The sequence below is a fragment of the Elaeis guineensis genome, chromosome 14 (assembly GCF_000442705.2).
Source record: "Elaeis guineensis isolate ETL-2024a chromosome 14, EG11, whole genome shotgun sequence".
In the NCBI taxonomy this organism is placed as follows: Eukaryota; Viridiplantae; Streptophyta; class Magnoliopsida; order Arecales; family Arecaceae; genus Elaeis; species Elaeis guineensis.
In genome coordinates this window covers 43,475,943-43,493,421 of record NC_026006.2, presented here as the reverse complement: position 1 = coordinate 43,493,421, position 17,479 = coordinate 43,475,943, and the positions used below count along the sequence as shown (strand labels likewise).

Sequence of the window (17,479 nt, the reverse complement as noted above, 5' to 3'; positions counted from 1 at the left end):
AAAATCAATCTAGGGAGCAACAGTCTTATCTTTGAATTTTAGATGACTGAATTTCTTATCTTTATGATACTCTTGTGATATACTAAAATTTAAAATGATATGTCATATTTTCTTGAGTATTTCTTTGTCGGTCTTTATGCTCAATATTTTATCATCTTTAAGAGAGAGATTGTTGATCCAAAGAATGATTTTGATTACTACATAATATTGGAGTATAAAAGGAAACTAATGTCTTTGAAACATAGTTGAGAACATTTTTATAGAAAGCTAACCCTTGTGATGAGCTTTGAAGTTATTTGAAAACACTTGGAAAGCTTTTGAGTCAAGAAAAATCAAGTTTGAATGTAAATCAAGTAAAAAAGGTTGAATTAAGGAAGTTGAGTTCACTCCAATAGATCTTGAGTCGACTTTGACATGCAAAATGGCTTTGGCACGGACCTTGAGTCAACTTCCGTAGAGCTCAAGTCGACCCTCTCAAAAAAGATAAAGAGTCTATTTTTTTGGATGCAGCACTTGAGTCGACTCCTACAAACCTCGAGTCAACTCCAGACTTGCTCGGATCGACTTCTAAGTTTCTTACAACAATACAACCTGTGTAGAGAAAGTTGCAGAAAATATTCAAAATTGGTTAGAACAGCTAGATTCTATCTCCAACATCCAAAAATGGTTAGTTTTTAAATTCAAATTACTTTAAATTGTCAGGTGACATTTTGAAATGGAGGAGGAATCCAATTGAATACTAAGAATAGCTTATTCCAAGAAAAGAAGTCTATTTTCAGCTTAGAGTACATTCAAGAATATTCTTTAGCTCCACACCTGACAGTTCTTGATTTTATGAAGGCTATCATCAAGAGAAGTGTGCCCAATCATATGCAAAGTATCCAAGCAATCCTCAAGCAAGCATCAATATTTTTCATCTGCTTATTATGGAGTTGTTTATGTTGTAAAATTTCTATTTTTCTTAAATTTGCTGTAACAAATTTTGAAGGATTTGAAATTTGGGGAATAGATTATGGTTAGTGATCTCTAAAAATTAATTGGATTGATTATGAACCTAGAAAACAATCGGTATAGGTTATAATTGGTGATCTTGTAAAACCAATTGGGTTAATTGTGAACCTAGAAAATAATCAGTATAGGTTTTGGTTGGTGAGCCCAGAAATCTGGATTTATTTGTAATCTCGACTAAAATAAACATATTGTAATCAGGGGATTATAGTAAAAACTTTTAAATGAAGTTTGGAGAATGGATGTAGATGCAGAGTTGCACCGAACTACTATAAACTCCTTTGCATTTGTGTAGTGTATTTGTCTCTACTTGCTTTACATTGTTGTTTAGCTTTCATTCATTTAATTCCACTATTATATATTGCATTTGCTGCACATTCACAGTATCTAGTTTAGTTTGTTCCAAAAACTATATATATTTATTTAAATTTTTAAAAATCTAATTCATCCTCCCTTCCTGGTTGTCTAGCTGAGCAACGCCCTATAGTAGGGAACAAAAGCATAAGCATCAACTTGAAGAGCTGATCAAGAGGTAAGAAAATAAAAACAATTTTTCATGTTTTTGAGTAATTATTTTGAATAGGAAAATTTTTTATGCCGGTGCATATACAACTGATTACTAATGCATTTGCAAATCATTTAAGATGCATTGCTCCATTTCTTAGTGGTTGGATTATTGGATGTCTCTTTCCTTTATTATCTTTTAATAAGCATATACAACTGCTTACTAATGCATAGTTTGTTAGCTGCATCTCAGATCTTCTCTCCATCACAAGAAGAATAAACAGGCAGATTTTGATGTCTCATATGAAATATGTAAGTATCATATTAGCATTATATGATAATATGGATAGTATCACACTAGTTGGATCAGATTTTGATGTCATCATAGTTTGCTAGCTGCATCTCAAGTTTACTCTCCATCATAGGAAAAATAAATAGATATCTACAATGACAGATCATGTAAGTATCATACTGTGGCATTATGAGCTTGTCATCATTTATTTGTTGGAACTTGTTTTATGTCTTCCAATTTAGTTAGTTTGCTTGTTTCTTGGTTTTAGTTCGCGTTCGATGTCATCAGGTCGCTTGGGAACAAGCACATTCGCCTCCCATCCAGAAGTAGGACATTTGCTCGTGATCTCATGGAATACCACCACCCAAAATGCATAAGTCCATACTCTTTTATGTTGCAAAGATATAGTAAGACACCCAAAGTGCCACGATATACAAGCTCACATGTTGATAAGTAGATGAGCATGGATCGTCTGCTGTGCATCGCATGGTATGGTGCACAGCATACATCATCTATCACATGATGGATGGGCACGCACGACTGTGCACAATGAGTGTGCATTCACATGTGACCGTCCATCGTATGATGGATGACACCATATGGTGCACAGCAGGAACCCAGACTCTAAGTAGATAGCGAATGTTTGCAGCAGTGGCAGCTACGCGAAGAAGGTGAAAATGGAAGTTGATATTGGTGTGAACTCGCAGGTTTTTTCATGTGTAAAATGTTATCTGGATAGTATATATGTTAGTCTACCCAGAAAAGTGGAAGTCTTGTGGTCTGTGTGTTGCCGTAGAGATGCTTGTACTAATTACTGCAACCAAATAGCTCTTTAGTGGCAATTATACGGTGGCTGGCCACAATAAATCATATAATTTTATATTATTTATAGTTTTTGTAAAAATGTTTGTGAAAGGTCTTCAATATAGTGGCTATTATATTATATTGGTCATTAAAAATTATATACTAATTTCACAAAAGAAAAAGACGCCGCGCAATTGAAATGGCGCCAAATGTTTTGTTGTTACTCAAAATTTTTGGTCATAAACTTAACAATAAATAAATAAATAAATAAAACAAACCAAAGAGCAAAACCCACATCTAGAGTCCACAGAGCGAGAGAGAGAGACCAAGAGACAGAGAGAGGTGAAGGCCACCAAATCTAAGGGCACCACCGCCTACTTGCATAGACCACCACCACCAAATCACCATCGATATTGGTAAGTCCGCTCTCCTCTTATGTTTTCTTTGTCCATCTAATCTCTTCAAATCCAAGAGCACCAAGTCGATCCGGTTCCGTATTTGCAGAGATAACGCCCTCCCGTACACGACACCATTCCCAGCCAAGAAGTCTCCCTGTCCCGCTGTCACACAACGCCATTCTCTTGTATGTAATAAGAAAAGTTAAATTTTTAGCTTTCTCTGTCATTCTCTCTCTTTCCTGTTAGTCGTAGTGGGTGCTTTCTTTGTCTTGTTCGTATTTAATAATCTAAAAGTATGAAAGATTTAGCTTTTAGTTTCACTTTAACTTTTAGTTTCTGTTTAAATGATGTATCTGTTTAAACTCCTAATTTTTGAGTATAGGGATTTTACTATTGTGAATTTCCTATTTTTAGTTTCTGTTTAAATTGACATTAGGGATTTGACTTGAGTTTAGATTCTGTTTATAATTTTTAGTTTCATTTTTTTGTATAACCTTTCTATCTTTTCCAATTTAGTTGAGGAATTTAAATTTTCCAATTGATATCAGCTTTGAGTTATGGGGAAAAAGAAAAAAAAATCCTTTGTTACAATTGATGCATAGAAATAGCAATGTTGTTTCTTTACCTTTTAAATCAGGGATTGCATTCATCAAAAAAAAAATCAGGGATTGCTTTTTTGGATTTGGTATGCAATGCATTGAGGGAATAATTTAAATCAGGAATTAGCTAGTTATATATTACTATTACTATAGTCAGAAAACTGAATCTGATAAGTTTGGTTGTTGGATATGGACTAGCATCGTCATTTGCTTAAAATGAGCACCTTTCATGTAACCCTTCATTATTACTAAAACTTTACTGTAATTTTGAATTTTGTTAGTTTTATTTAATCCCTTTTGGTAAATGATCAATCCATGTGTTGTGTCATTACAGAACTTTGCTGCAATTTTGAAGGAACATAGTTTTGAGTTAACTAAGGGAAGATTATAAATTAGGAATAGCTAGATTCCAGTGGTAGATCCAGTTTGGTTGTACCTCTCTGTTTTTTTTTTTTTTGATTCAGGTTGTATCTCTATCCAGTGGCAGATCCATTACTTCATGTTTTTTAATAATATGTTAGTTTTCAATGGCAGATCCAATTTAGTTGTATTTCTATATGAAGAAACCACCACAAGCTCCAAATCTTTTTCTTTAATCATTTTCAGTACATGTTTAATCAATGTGTTATTTAACCTTTTATTTAATTATGTTTCATTATCTTTAGCAATTTAGCCCAAGAAAATCAAAAGATCCTTTTAGCTTCTTGGATTGCTTTTTGTGAATTTTCTTGGAACCTATCAACCTGTGCTTTCAATTAAATTTTTTACAGCAATAACTGTAAAAGAAAAACATAAGAGTTCCTTTGCTTACAATGGTACTTTTATATTAAATTAAGAAATTATTTTTTTTGTGCTCTATAGGTTTGTGTACTCTAGTTTATGTGTTCAGTTTTTTTTCCTAGTTTTATAACAAAATCATTTGTCACCAGCAAGGATGATTTAGTATTCTGCTTGAATTTTTGAGATTCTTTTGTTTATATCATCCTAATAATTTAAACAATATAGTAGACAATAAAAGATAAATGTTTTAACTTCTTATGTTTCCATCTTTCTAAATTTTATCATCTCCATGGATTTGGAACTTAACTGCATCTAATATATTTATTGTTCTTTTTTAAGCTTTTACTGGTTTAAGGAGAATATTTGCATTAAGTTGCTCTTCATTTTTTTTTATTGTTATGCTTGCCTTATTTAAAATTCTTAAGTCCTTTTTGAAATTAATCCTCCTATAAGGATTTAGTCGAAAACACGATTTTTTATATATCATCATATTAATTAGAAAATTTTGCTCAATTTAGCAATGAGTTCTCATGGACCATCATAAGCGTAAGAGTTTGACAGATTATCGCAGATTGAGTGCAGAATACCAGATTCCGGTTAGTAGTTTTTTTTATTATCCCTTTGCAAACTCTAGCGATGGAAAAATTGTATGTCCTTGTCAGAAATGTGCGGGGTACCATCGAAAGAATCGGGATGGTGTGTTCGATGACCTTGTGGTTAATGGTATTATACCAGGTTATGATTTATGGATTCAGCACGAACGATCATCGACCTCATCACTTCCTAGTCAAACTAATCATAGAGAAATAGAAACACATGGAGGTGATGATGTGGTGGGAATGTTACATGACGCATTTGGAGTAGGTAGGGAGGTCAGAGACATAGATGGAGGAAATCTGATGGAGGAAGATATAGGGGGATTTGCCACGCAACATACAACATCACAGTCTCATCCGGATGCAGACAAGTTTAATAAGTTGTTGGAAGATGCTAATAAGGAATTATATCCAGGGTGTGAAAATTTCACCAAATTGGCCTTCATATTGCATCTTTATCATATAAAGTGCACATTTGACTGGTGTAACCAATCCTTCGATGCTTTACTTAAGCTTTTGAAGGATGCATTTGCTGATCGTGAAAATCTTCCAAATTCCTTCGATGAAACAAAGAAGATTACTGAAGGATTGAAACTTGGTTATGAAATTATCCATGCTTGCCCCAATGATTGTATGCATTTCTAGAAAGGGAAGGCTAATGATGATGGCTGCTCAGTATGTGGGGCTTCAAGATGGAAAAACAATAATGATATGTCTAATAATGCATCTAGTTCAAAGCAAATGCAAAAAAAATTCCAGCCAAAGTTTTAAGGTATTTTCCCTTGAAACCAAGGTTACAAAGGTTGTTTATGTCTTCTAAAACATCGGATTTAATGACATGGCATGCGAAAGATCGTAGGAATGATGAAATTCTAAGGCATCCGGTAGACTCTGAAGCATGAAAAAGTTTCAACTCTTGATATCCAGATTTTGCTGCAGATGCTCGAAATGTTAGGTTGGGGCTTGCAAGTGATGGTTTCAATCTATTTGGCATGATGCAAAGTACATGGTCAGTTATTTTAATACTATATAACTTGACACTATGGTTATGCATGAAGAAATCTTCCTTAATACTTTCAATCCAGAAAACAATATTGATGTCTATTTACAAGTTCTTATAGAGGATTTGAATGAGTTATGGAAGGTAGGTATAAATACCTATGATGCATCAATGAAAGAGATATTTCAATTGCGTGCCACAATTATGTGGACTATAAATGACGTTCCAGCATATAGCTACTTATCAAGTTGGTGCACTTATGGTTAGTTTGTATGTCCTTCTTGTAATGTAGAGACTTGTTCCAAGCATTTAATTCATGGAAAGAAATTTTGTTACATGGGTCATCGTCGTTTCTTGGATGCAATGCATAAGTTTCAGCAAGATAGAAAATCTTTTGATGGGGATAAAGAATTAAGATCTGCACCCCTCTTACCATTTGGATCAGAAGCCACTGGTCAGGAAGAAAATATGGAAAAAAAAAAAGTATCTTCTTTAGAATTTAGTGCGTCATAACCTCGATGTAATGCACATAGAAAAGAACGTGTGCGATAACTTGGTCAATACTATATTAAACATCGAAAAGAAGTCGAAGGATAATTTGAATGCTCACTGTAACTTGCAAGAGATGAATATTAGACAAGAGTTATGGCCTCAGGTATGAGCTTTTGGGAGAACATATTTGCCAACTGCTTGCTTCATTATGGCTCTACATGAGAAAAAACTTTTCTTTGAGGTTTTGTTGAAAGCTGAGTGCTTTGAAGCTTATAGGAATAAGGATGACATTCTAAACAATAGACCTGATCGGGTACCAAAGGATCAATGGATTGCCATCGTCAATCAGTGGTTTAAAGAAAAAACTAATTGGATACCCAAGGATCAATGGATTGACATCGTCAATCATTAGTTTAAAGGAAAAAGCTAAGGTAATATTTGAAATTCACAATAACAAGCTTCTATCCACTTGCTAAATATCCCTCATTTGTGTGACATTGTTTTAACATTTTCTCTATCAAATATGTACAATGTTAGAAATGGAGTCAGGCAAATAAGAAAAATCGTTCACAGCTTAAATGGCTCATACAGGAGGATCTAAGAGCATTGCACACTTGATGGATGAAAAGGTAACTTGAAGTGTGTTCTTTCCTTTGTCTTCTTCATGATTGTTTTTAAAATGTATTTTAAAAATATTAAGCACCAAATGTAGTATTCATGATTGTAGTTTTTCTATGATATACTTATTTACTAGGCTAAGGATGGGGTGGAGCCATCAAGAGCACATATATTCATTGAAACCCACAAGGAACGAAAAGATGGAAGACCCATTGATGATGCATCAGCACGAATAGTTGTAACTGGCTTTAAGTTTAAAGTTTAATTGTTGGTTATATTTCTTGGTGATTATGGTGTTTAAGTTTATGTGCTGATTGTTAATATTTTGTGCTTGCACTTCTTGGAATTTTCTTTATATGTAGTAATTTTCTTAGTAATTTATTATGAATTACTTAATATTTTGTTCTATGTGATATGCTGCTCCTAACTTGCAAATGAGAAAACTAATTGCTGAAGTACCTAAAAGGCATTGATGTTACTGTCCATTTACACACCTGCGAACTCAACTTATGGCTAATGAATTAGAGCTAATGCTTGTCTTACATTTTGTGCCATATTTGGAATTGTAGTATGCATTTGGAGAAAACTTGGTTGCTTTGGTGATTGATTTTTGCCCATATTGTTCATACTGAAGTCCATACTGTGTCATGTTCCATCTCTCCTAAAAATCCAGCTTTGATAAGAATGATTTATATCAGAATTTGATGGAAATATTTGTAATTTGTTTGTGTTTTTCAACATGGTTTCAAATATCAGAATTTGATGGACATGACTTATATTTATATTTTATGACTTGTTTAGGAGGCGTTGAAAGAGAAGATAAGTCAGTCTTCTAGTTCCATTGAATATGCTTAGAATGGTGTTGCTTTTGAAGGAGATGCATATTCACAACTATTGGGACAAGAAAGGAATGGTTAAGTGTGTGGCTTAGGACTTGGTCCAACTCCTACCTTATGGGGTCTAGCATCACATCATTTGGGAGATACTTCAGAACAAAATAAAGAATCTGAAAAAGTCCATAAGCTCGAAGAAGACATGAAAGTAATGGAACAACATCATATGGATGAAATGAGAGTGATGAAGGAAAATCAAGCATGATTAGAAACCGAACTTGCTTTGTTGAAATCGTTTTTGGGTAGGAGTTTAGTTCCTAATACAACTGTGCCTTCGGGATCCAATGGAACATCAAATGTATAGGTAAATTTTCTCTTAAAATTTGAGCTTTTCACCATTTAGATTAGGTAATGCATCAAGCAAGTAATACTATTAATGCTATACAAACATTTTCTTTTGTAGATTCCCGATGCTTCAAGTGCGCATCAAGCAACAAATTTATAAGATTTTCAGAATCCTCAAGTGTTTCGTGTGCCTCAATTTACTCATCCAAATAAGTACCATAATCTAATCATATATTTCTAGTAATTTTATAGTTCTTCCATTTTGACTATGTTGTAAAGTGTAACATATATGACAAAGTTCTGGTTGTTGAACTTGTTGAAGCATGTGCTCTTAAAAAAATATATATATTTGTGTAAAACAATGAAAGCATCTTATTCATGTTTGCTTCTTGCGATCCTTTCTTTAAGGTGCCTCTAGTTGATGCTAATGTTGACACAATGATCAAAGTGGCTGCTTAGTAGAAACAAAGTTCATGAACTTTGATGTGGGACAGTAATATGTATGATGTATATATGTAATATTGCGTGCATTTTTTTTTACTAATTTTTGTTTTTGTACTGTATTTTTCAGGACATACATTGTAGGTGGATGGATCGTTTTGGGATGAAGATCTTTGTTTGCAACTCTATGGAATCTGTTAATTGACAATGGGTTGTTATTGGTTTGCTAGAAAAATTTAATTGGCTAAATTGATGTTGTAGCAACTATTGTAAGCCACAAAATGCGTGCAATTATTATGGGATGACTCTGCATTTCATCAAAGTACAGCAATTGCAATTGTCGTTAACAATAGTCACGATAGTTTGCATATTTTAGCGGCCATTACTTGTACTTTTACCTACCTTCCGCATAATAGCGACCCCAGTTCTAACGGCCAAGAAGGAAAGGTCGGTAAAACTCCTAATGGCTATTGTAATCGAGCAAAAGGGCAAAATAACGGCCACTAGAAGTCCATTTTGTTGTAGTAAGTTGTTTATGTTGGTTGTTTCTATTTGTTATTCTACCTATAAGTTGTTTATGTTCTATTTGTTTCCATTAATTATTCTAGCAAGAAGAGTGGAAATAACGTCTTATGGCAGCAATGCTCATTGTTTCTGTGCTTGCTTTGGGCATTAAGACCCTAAAGTGAATTCTTTTGTCTACTGACACTTGCTTTTTTTATGTCCCATTTTGATGTTGATATTTTAGATTTGGACCCTATGTAATATTAGAAGTTCAAATTTTAGGACTCGTTCTTTAGAGGGTATAAAACTTACCCCCTCTCCCCTCCAAGCCTATATTGTTTTGAGAAAGTATTTTCTAAACAACATTTAGACAAAAAAATTCATATCTTTCTATGCATCGAAAAAAATAACCCTAGAATCTATGATCCCCGTTTCTTTTACATTTCTACTTTTCTAATAAGTTACTGCCATCTATTTATATTTTCTATAATATCTTTATTAAATAAATATTACCATATATAATATTATAATATATTATATAATATGACATATAATATCATTTGGATTCCTCGGATTGCCGATGGAGCGCTCCAGAGAGAGGAGCCTTGGTGATTTTAGAGAGAGAAACCACAATACCTCCTCCCAACACCCAAAACCATCCTTCCCATCTTCTTCAACCTTCCATCCTCCCACCTCAACTCATCGGAAGAAAGCCTGCTTCCACTCATCCAGAAACAAATGAGCGAGAGATCAAGAGAATGGGTCTTTGATAGGAAATGGTGAGGACAGAAGAGAAGAGAAGTTATAGAATGGAGAAGCACATAAGGAGAAATCAGTCTTTCATGGAGATAACGCTAAAATTGGGAAACAGAATGGGATGGGACCGGGAGTGGGTGAATCGGTGGTGAATACCACCATTCAGTGTGCTAGTGGTCTTCCATGGTGAAAATTTGCAGTAGGGGAGCTGCACTCCTTCACCATGGAAGTCCTCCATGGAGATCAATGTCATGGCAAGGGCGTGTCGTCAGACTTTCATTGACCGTACGTGGGTACCTGAGCCAACTTCATCAACCCACTATGGAACTCTATAGCCACGGGAACAAATGCCATTTCCTTGGGATAGAGATCGATCATCGTCAACCTCAGGACGCCCGCTCTTAAGTTTTGAGGGGCTGTTGGGCTCGCCACCATTTCAGTACATAGTTTAATGCACTCATTGCAGCATAGAGCCCACACCAATCGCTAAGACTCTCCCAAACACACCGTCCCAAAGGATCTACCAACCCCATCACCCAGCAGCCTTTCTCATTCCTCGAGTCCCTCGTCGCCGTTCATAATGCCACACGTTAGTCAACCAGAATCGCTCCGGACATCGACTAAGCACTCTACAAACCGAAGGTAACCCTCCATTGTCCTCCAGAAGATCTGGCACCAAGAGATAAGCCGACAATGGCGCCATCGACTAAAGGCGCCCCCTGCACGGCACTTTCCGAGCATCTCCTTGCCGAGCTGTGCGAATAGAAAAAAATACTGAACCTATGCAGAAGCACTAAGGCTCGGTACTAGAGATTGGTAAGAAGTCTCTCTGCTGTCTCAGAATCTTTTGCGACACCCGCCAATGCTGATCGCCATCCTACACCATTTGCTAAAGGGACATGTTTTCGATGTGGTGGTAAAGACCACAGAAAGGAGTCTTGTCACAACCCTATAAAGTGCTTCTTCTATGGAAGATTTGGTCATAGGGCTCGATCGTGCAAGGATCATCCACTACTTTACCTCAAAAGAAAGCGGAGACCGAACCCAAACCCAATGCAGGGCAGGCATCCTCAGCCGTTGGGGAGGCAGAGAACCTCTTCAAAAACAACAACAAACTTGAACGTTCCTCTAGCATCATCATCAACACTTGGCTCTAGAGCTCACAGACCCTTCGTTATTGTCTCCTCAGACATGGAGGAGACTGAGTTCTACTTGGAGCGAGCAGCCTATGTCAAAGCTTATGGAAGACAGATCAAAGAAGATGATTTGCAAGATGCCCTAGCATGAAAAGCCAACACTGCTGGCACCTGGACGACAAGAAGAATTGCTAAGCCTAACATGTTTTTTGTGGCCTACCCTTCCAAAGAGGTCGTCCACTGACTAATGACTAGAGGTCGAATCAAAGGTAATGGGTTTAAGCTTTAGGTAAGTCATTGGGATCAATTTAAAGGAGACACACACCATAAGCTGAAACTCAAGGTGAGTGCCCGTTTAATCAATCTCTCCTTAGTCTGTTGGAACTCACAAACAGTAGCAGCGATTGTTTCAAGCTTTGGACTTCTTTATGGAGTAAGCAAAAGCGATTTTAAGCGAGAGAATCTAACATCATTTGACTTTGATTTTTTTTTTTTTTTAGGACACTGAAGATGTCCCTGAGTCCGTAAATGTAACTATGGGACCTTTTATCTATAATGTTAAGATGAGAATTAACTTCATTTCTCAGTAGGTCCCTCTGAGTACACCTTTGACGGAAGAGCATTCGGATGCTGAATGGGGAATATTGGGACTATTGGTTTGGTTTTGGAGGTAGATCACCCTCGTTGGAAAATAGAAAGAGATCAATAACCCAGTCAGACAGAACACTCGTAAGGAGGTATGCCTTCTAAATATTAGGATTTGATATCTTGAAATTTGATCCACATTGAGCCCATAGCGAGATCCGCGATGACCAACGGAGTCTAATGAATCCAAGATCAGCCCAAACAGAGATCAATGAAGGAGATACGCTCGATAGAAAATGGCACGAAAATCGAAAAAGTGGAGGCTGCGGTAGTGCGACCGCGCGCGGCTCGACTGCGAGCGTGCGGCCTGGCCGTGGACGCATAGGCACGCGCGGTGCACGGCCCAGGCCCATGCGGGCGTGCGCAGATGCAGCATGTGCGATTTTCCCACGTGGTCCACGCGCGGTGCATGGACCGGCGGTCCACAGGGACTCGCGTGGATCGAGGGGGCATTTTTTCTTAGTTTCACACGGTCCACGGTAGATCGATAGGCATTTCTCTCAGTTTCTCATGGTCCACGGGGGTTTTCGTGGACTTGTTGCATGATCGGATGGTTTGGAGTGTTGCTGGTCTTGATCTGATGGTTCAGGAGCTGTTTGAGTGCTTTGAGGAGTCCATGACTCCTATTTTTGCTCGGATTCAGGGTTTTAAAGGCTCCTGCTCATAGAATAGAGATGAGTACGGCTTTGGTTGTTCGGTAGAGGACCGAAGCAGCAGACCGAGAGGCACTGACAAAGAGCAGGAACAGGGTGCTTCAGGCAGATTGTTAGGCTGCAGATAGTGGTCGCTTCAGGAGTTCAGGAGGATTTTTCTAGAGAGGGAGCTTTTGTGAGAGAGAGCTTTTTGTGAGAGAGAGAGATTGGGTGTACAAGGGTTGAGGAAGTGATTTTCTCTTGTAATTTTCTCTTTTTCATGGTGAAGCTTGCATGCCCCACGGAGGCGAGTATTTTAGCTGATTCACGTATTTGATTATTTTTGTTTTATTTCTTCTTTCTTCCTGCTGCGATGTATGGTATCAAAAAGATCCTGTAGAAGTGGTGTCCTGGTCAGACATCCCCAACAAATGGTATCAGAGCGAGGTGGTACCAAGACGCAAATTATGATAGTGGTGAGCAAGATTGAAGATGGAGAAGATAGGATCAATCAAGATGGAGATCAATAGATTTGATGAAAAGAGCATTTTCTCCTTGTGGCAAATAAGAGTGAAAGACGTGCTCATCCAGCAACGGTTGATCGATGCTCTCTTATGCGAGAAGAAGCCAACTACCATGGAGGTTCAAGGTTGGAGGCGACTCTAGACGCAGACGGTGAGTAGCATCTGGATGTATCTGACAGATGAGGTGGTGATACATATACTTGATGAGATTTTTTTGATAGTGCTGTGGTCGAAGCTTGAGGAGTTGTACATAACGAAGTCTCTCATCAACACCCTCTTTCTCTGAAGGCAGTTCTACCAACTGCGGATGACTGAGAGACAAGTATACAGAAGCATCTCAACCACTTCTAGAAGATCCTTACCGACCTCCTCAGTATTCGCAAGAAAGTTGCAGAGAAGATCTGGGCACTGGTCTTGCTAGCATCGCTTCCCCCTTCGTATGAGTCCTTAGTGACTGCTCTTCTAATGGAAAAGAGAACCATCAAGATGGATAAGGTCACCGCGGTAATTTTTAAGAATGAGATTCTCAGGAGGAAGAACTCAGCTTCGAGCTCAAGTGACAGCTCAGCTTTGGTAGTTTTTTGGGGAGTAGGAGGTGGTAGACAGAGTGACAGGAGATCGCGACGAGAGCGGTCCAAGTCCAAGATGAGGGACTTGAGTAAGACCAGATATTATCGATGTGACAAGTTGGGACATCTAGCTAGAGATTACTCTCAACTCAGGGATCAAATGAGGATTACTACAGCGACAGCTAGTAGTGAGTCAGAGGATGATATCTTGGAGATATTTGACGAGGTATCTACTTCTTTCCAACAGTGAATTTTAGATTTTACATGCATCTATCATGTGAAGAAAATTTAAGGTAATGCAGTATATGCAATTAAAAAAAAATTTGCAGCAAAAATAATGGATTAAACAATTTAATCCTAATCATATGTATAATATCTAATCTTAGACTACCACATCAGGATCTTTGATATGAAAAATATGTGCTTTAGATCTGAAAATAAAAATCACATCGATCTCATCGATGCTAAAATTCTAGATCTAACTATTAGATCTACCATAAGAATCAAAATAAGTTAGAGATCGTTACCAAATAAATTTTGATCTTGATCTCCTCTGATCCAATGGTTGGAGAGGGTGTTCCTCAGGTCACTTATAGCCACACGAAGTCATCTGGTCTCTATAGAAAAATCCACGCGAAGACTGGCGCAGATCAGGGGCTCGGAGATGCTAGTCTGCGATTAACTTTGATAGCTGACCTCTTCCTTCTTCTACAAACACCTTGAACACTCTAAAGTGATAAGGGATCTGGAGGAGGAAGAAAAGAGGAGGAGAAGAGGCTCTGAAAATAAAAAATGTACAAGAGAATTGAATATGGGATGTCCAAGAGAGGGGTCTTCTTTTTATAGACTAGGAATTAGGACTTTCTAAGAAAGGATGCCATAAATCAATGCCAAAATCTCTTTTTGGAAACCCCAAAAATTTTAAAAAAATTACTAGAACATGGAGAAGATATCTAGAGTCTCACATGCTAAAGAATTCCTCAAGAAAAATAAGAAAAAAAATAATATGGCTCCAATAATATACCATATATGAAAAAAAAATTTTCCAGTCTGCATCTTACCTCTAATTCGGATCGCATTCGAATTAGAAAAGAGATAATATTATGACTCATCAACTATAACCGACCACCCTTATTGGATCCTCTCTCATGATGCCAGAAATCACAACCCAAATCCAATTAGGCATGGAGAAATTGACATGGATCCAGATGTGGCGAAAAAGACAAGGATAGAGTCCTAGTCTGACTTGGACTCTTCATTTCCAATTCAATTCTAATCCAAATCAAATTTGGATTGAAACCACTGATAGAAATAAACCTAATCCAATTAAAAATCTAAATATTTCATCAAATTCCTAACCCAATTATGAATTAGCCGAGTCCAAATCCCGATCGAATCAGGATCAAATTTCTCTTATAATCAGATTTGATCATATCAATCTCAATCTAAGTTGAATTGAATCTAATTTAATTAAACTTGTTCCAAAGCTCTTTACTCAATCAAATTGAGTCAATTAGTAATCTAATTACTAATTAATTCATCATAAATGATAAAGTCCCAGTCTCAATGGAACTCTCCCACAGAGTCCTAGTCCAAGTAGGACTCTTCACCAGAATCATAATCTAATTGGACTCTTCAGCCATCAGATTTGATCAAATCTTCTAATGCGTGTGACCCCATAAGTTCGAACCTAAGCTAGTAGCATAAGAACAACTTTCTATACCAATCGATATAACCATCTAGCAATAATGATCCGACAACCGGATGGATCAAAGTGTTGCAAAGCAACCTTCTAGAATCTACTGACGTATGGTTACCGTATAATTCATCTCTTTGACCCAAATGCTCAAGGTGACTTAAGGTTTAACTGTCAACCCTAATTAAGTCGACCACATTGTATTTCAACCTTTCAAATCTATCTCATGGATTATCCTGGCCAAGATTTTGCTAAATTGAAATACACTGATTCATATCTTTTACCAATTCAAAGGGATCAATTCCAACTTCACTCATACACCGACTTGATAAGTACTTGACTGCACCTAGTATTCTTCCATCACTAAGTTAGAAACTCAGATAGTTCGGTACTAAAGTACAGTGAGTTGTTTACAAATCACCGTGGTGGTCTCCGATCGAAGGGATACTTATACCCATACCCTTCACAAGTTACTCTTGACAGCAGAGTGCTCGGCACATGATCACGTTCGATGCGAATTTACTCCTACATTCCATCTACATGCTATAACAGTGTCTCCATACTCTTGGTTAAGAGGGTAACCAACTCATATGGCACACAATGACCTACACTTGATATCGCTATCGTCCTAGTAATAGCATATCATTTGATCGCGAATAATTTTAAGGACTTAATGACAAATCCTTCTTTATCGATTAATATATATAGTCCTAAGGACTTCATTACAACACAGGAGTTCAAAGATGGTCAATTTGTAATAAAAATATCAAATAATTTTTATTAATAAAAATTTATATATAATTTATAACATGAGTACAATCGTCTAACGATTGGCTTTGGAACAAATTTTTCAACAACTTCCACTTGGACTAAAATCAATTGATACAGTATCGTATACCCATCTTTGATTTATAGTCATCAAACTCCTTGATTCTGAGAGCTTTAGTAAATGGGTCGGTCAGGTTCTTCCTTCCATCAATTTTTTGAAGATCGATATCACCTCGATCCACGATCTCCCGGATAAGGTAATAACAGTACAAAATATATTTGGTGTGCTGATGGGATCTCAGCTCCTTGGCTTGAGCAATGGCTCCAGTACTGTCGTAGTATAATAAGACAGGGCCATCAACGGAGAGTGCCACTCCGAGCTCGCATATGAACTTCCGCAACCATACAGCTTCCTTTGCAGTATCGGATGCCGCGATATACTCTGCTTCGCAAACAGAGTCTGCCACAATATTCTACTTGAAACTTTTTTAGCAGATTGCTACATTATTTAAGGTAAAAATATAATCCGATACACTCTTACTATCGTTATGGTCTGACTGAAAGCTGGAGTCGATGAACCCCACAAGTTTCAAATCAGTTTCATTATACACAAGCCACTGGTCCTTAGTATTTTTTAAATACTTAAAAATGATCTTTACGATCTTTCAGTGATTTTCTCCTAGATCGGATTGGTATCTACTCACTACCTCTAATGAGTATGTTATGTCTGATCTCGTACATATCATGGCGTACATAATAAAATTCACTGTCGAAGCATATGAAACTCTAGTCATACGCTCTCTCTCTTAAGGAGTTGTCGGACAATCTCCTTTCGAAAGAAAAATTCCTTGGCCTATCAGAAGATAACCTTTTTTAGAATTCTCCATACTAAATTGTTTCAACATAGTATCTATCTACGTGGATTTGGAGAGCCCTAGCAGCCTCTCAGATCTATCCTTATAGATCTTTATCCCTAAAATGTAGGCTGCTTCTCGTAGATTCTTCATGGAGAATTGTGACGACAGTCATACTTTTATTTTCTGTAATGCAGGGACATCATTTTCGATTAAGAGAATATCATCTACATACAACACAAAAAATATAATTATCGAACCATTTGCCAACTTATATATGTAGGGTTCCTCTCCATTCCTAATGAAGCCATACATTCCGATCACCTTATCAAAACATATGTTCCAACTCCGAGATGCTTGCTTCAATCTATAAATGGATCTTTGAAGCTTGCACACCTTAAAATCATCTATAGATATGAATCCTTCAAGTTATATCATATACACCTCTTCGTTTAGCTCTCCATTTAAGAAAGCTGTCTTCATACCCATTTACTAGACTTCATAGTCCAGATATGCTGCTATCGTAAGTATAATCTGAATAAATTTGAGCATTGCCATAGGAGAAAATATTTCGTCATAGTCAATACCATAATGCTGACGATAATCCTTGACAACCAAATAAACTTTATAGGTCTCCACCTTTCCGTCTATGCCCCTTTTTCTCTTGAAGACCTACTTACACCCT

General features: G+C 37.0%; 1 long non-coding RNA gene across 1 annotated transcript; it reads left to right on the top strand.

The window, feature by feature from the left end:
- The first annotated feature begins 2,886 nt into the window (after window positions 1-2,886).
- On the top strand, window positions 2,887-9,223 carry LOC105057835 (uncharacterized). Its single transcript, XR_834039.4, has 5 exons — window positions 2,887-3,024; window positions 3,113-3,191; window positions 7,893-8,288; window positions 8,388-8,482; window positions 8,841-9,223. It is a non-coding gene; the product is annotated as an uncharacterized lncRNA (long non-coding RNA).
- The last annotated feature ends 8,256 nt before the right edge of the window (window positions 9,224-17,479 follow it).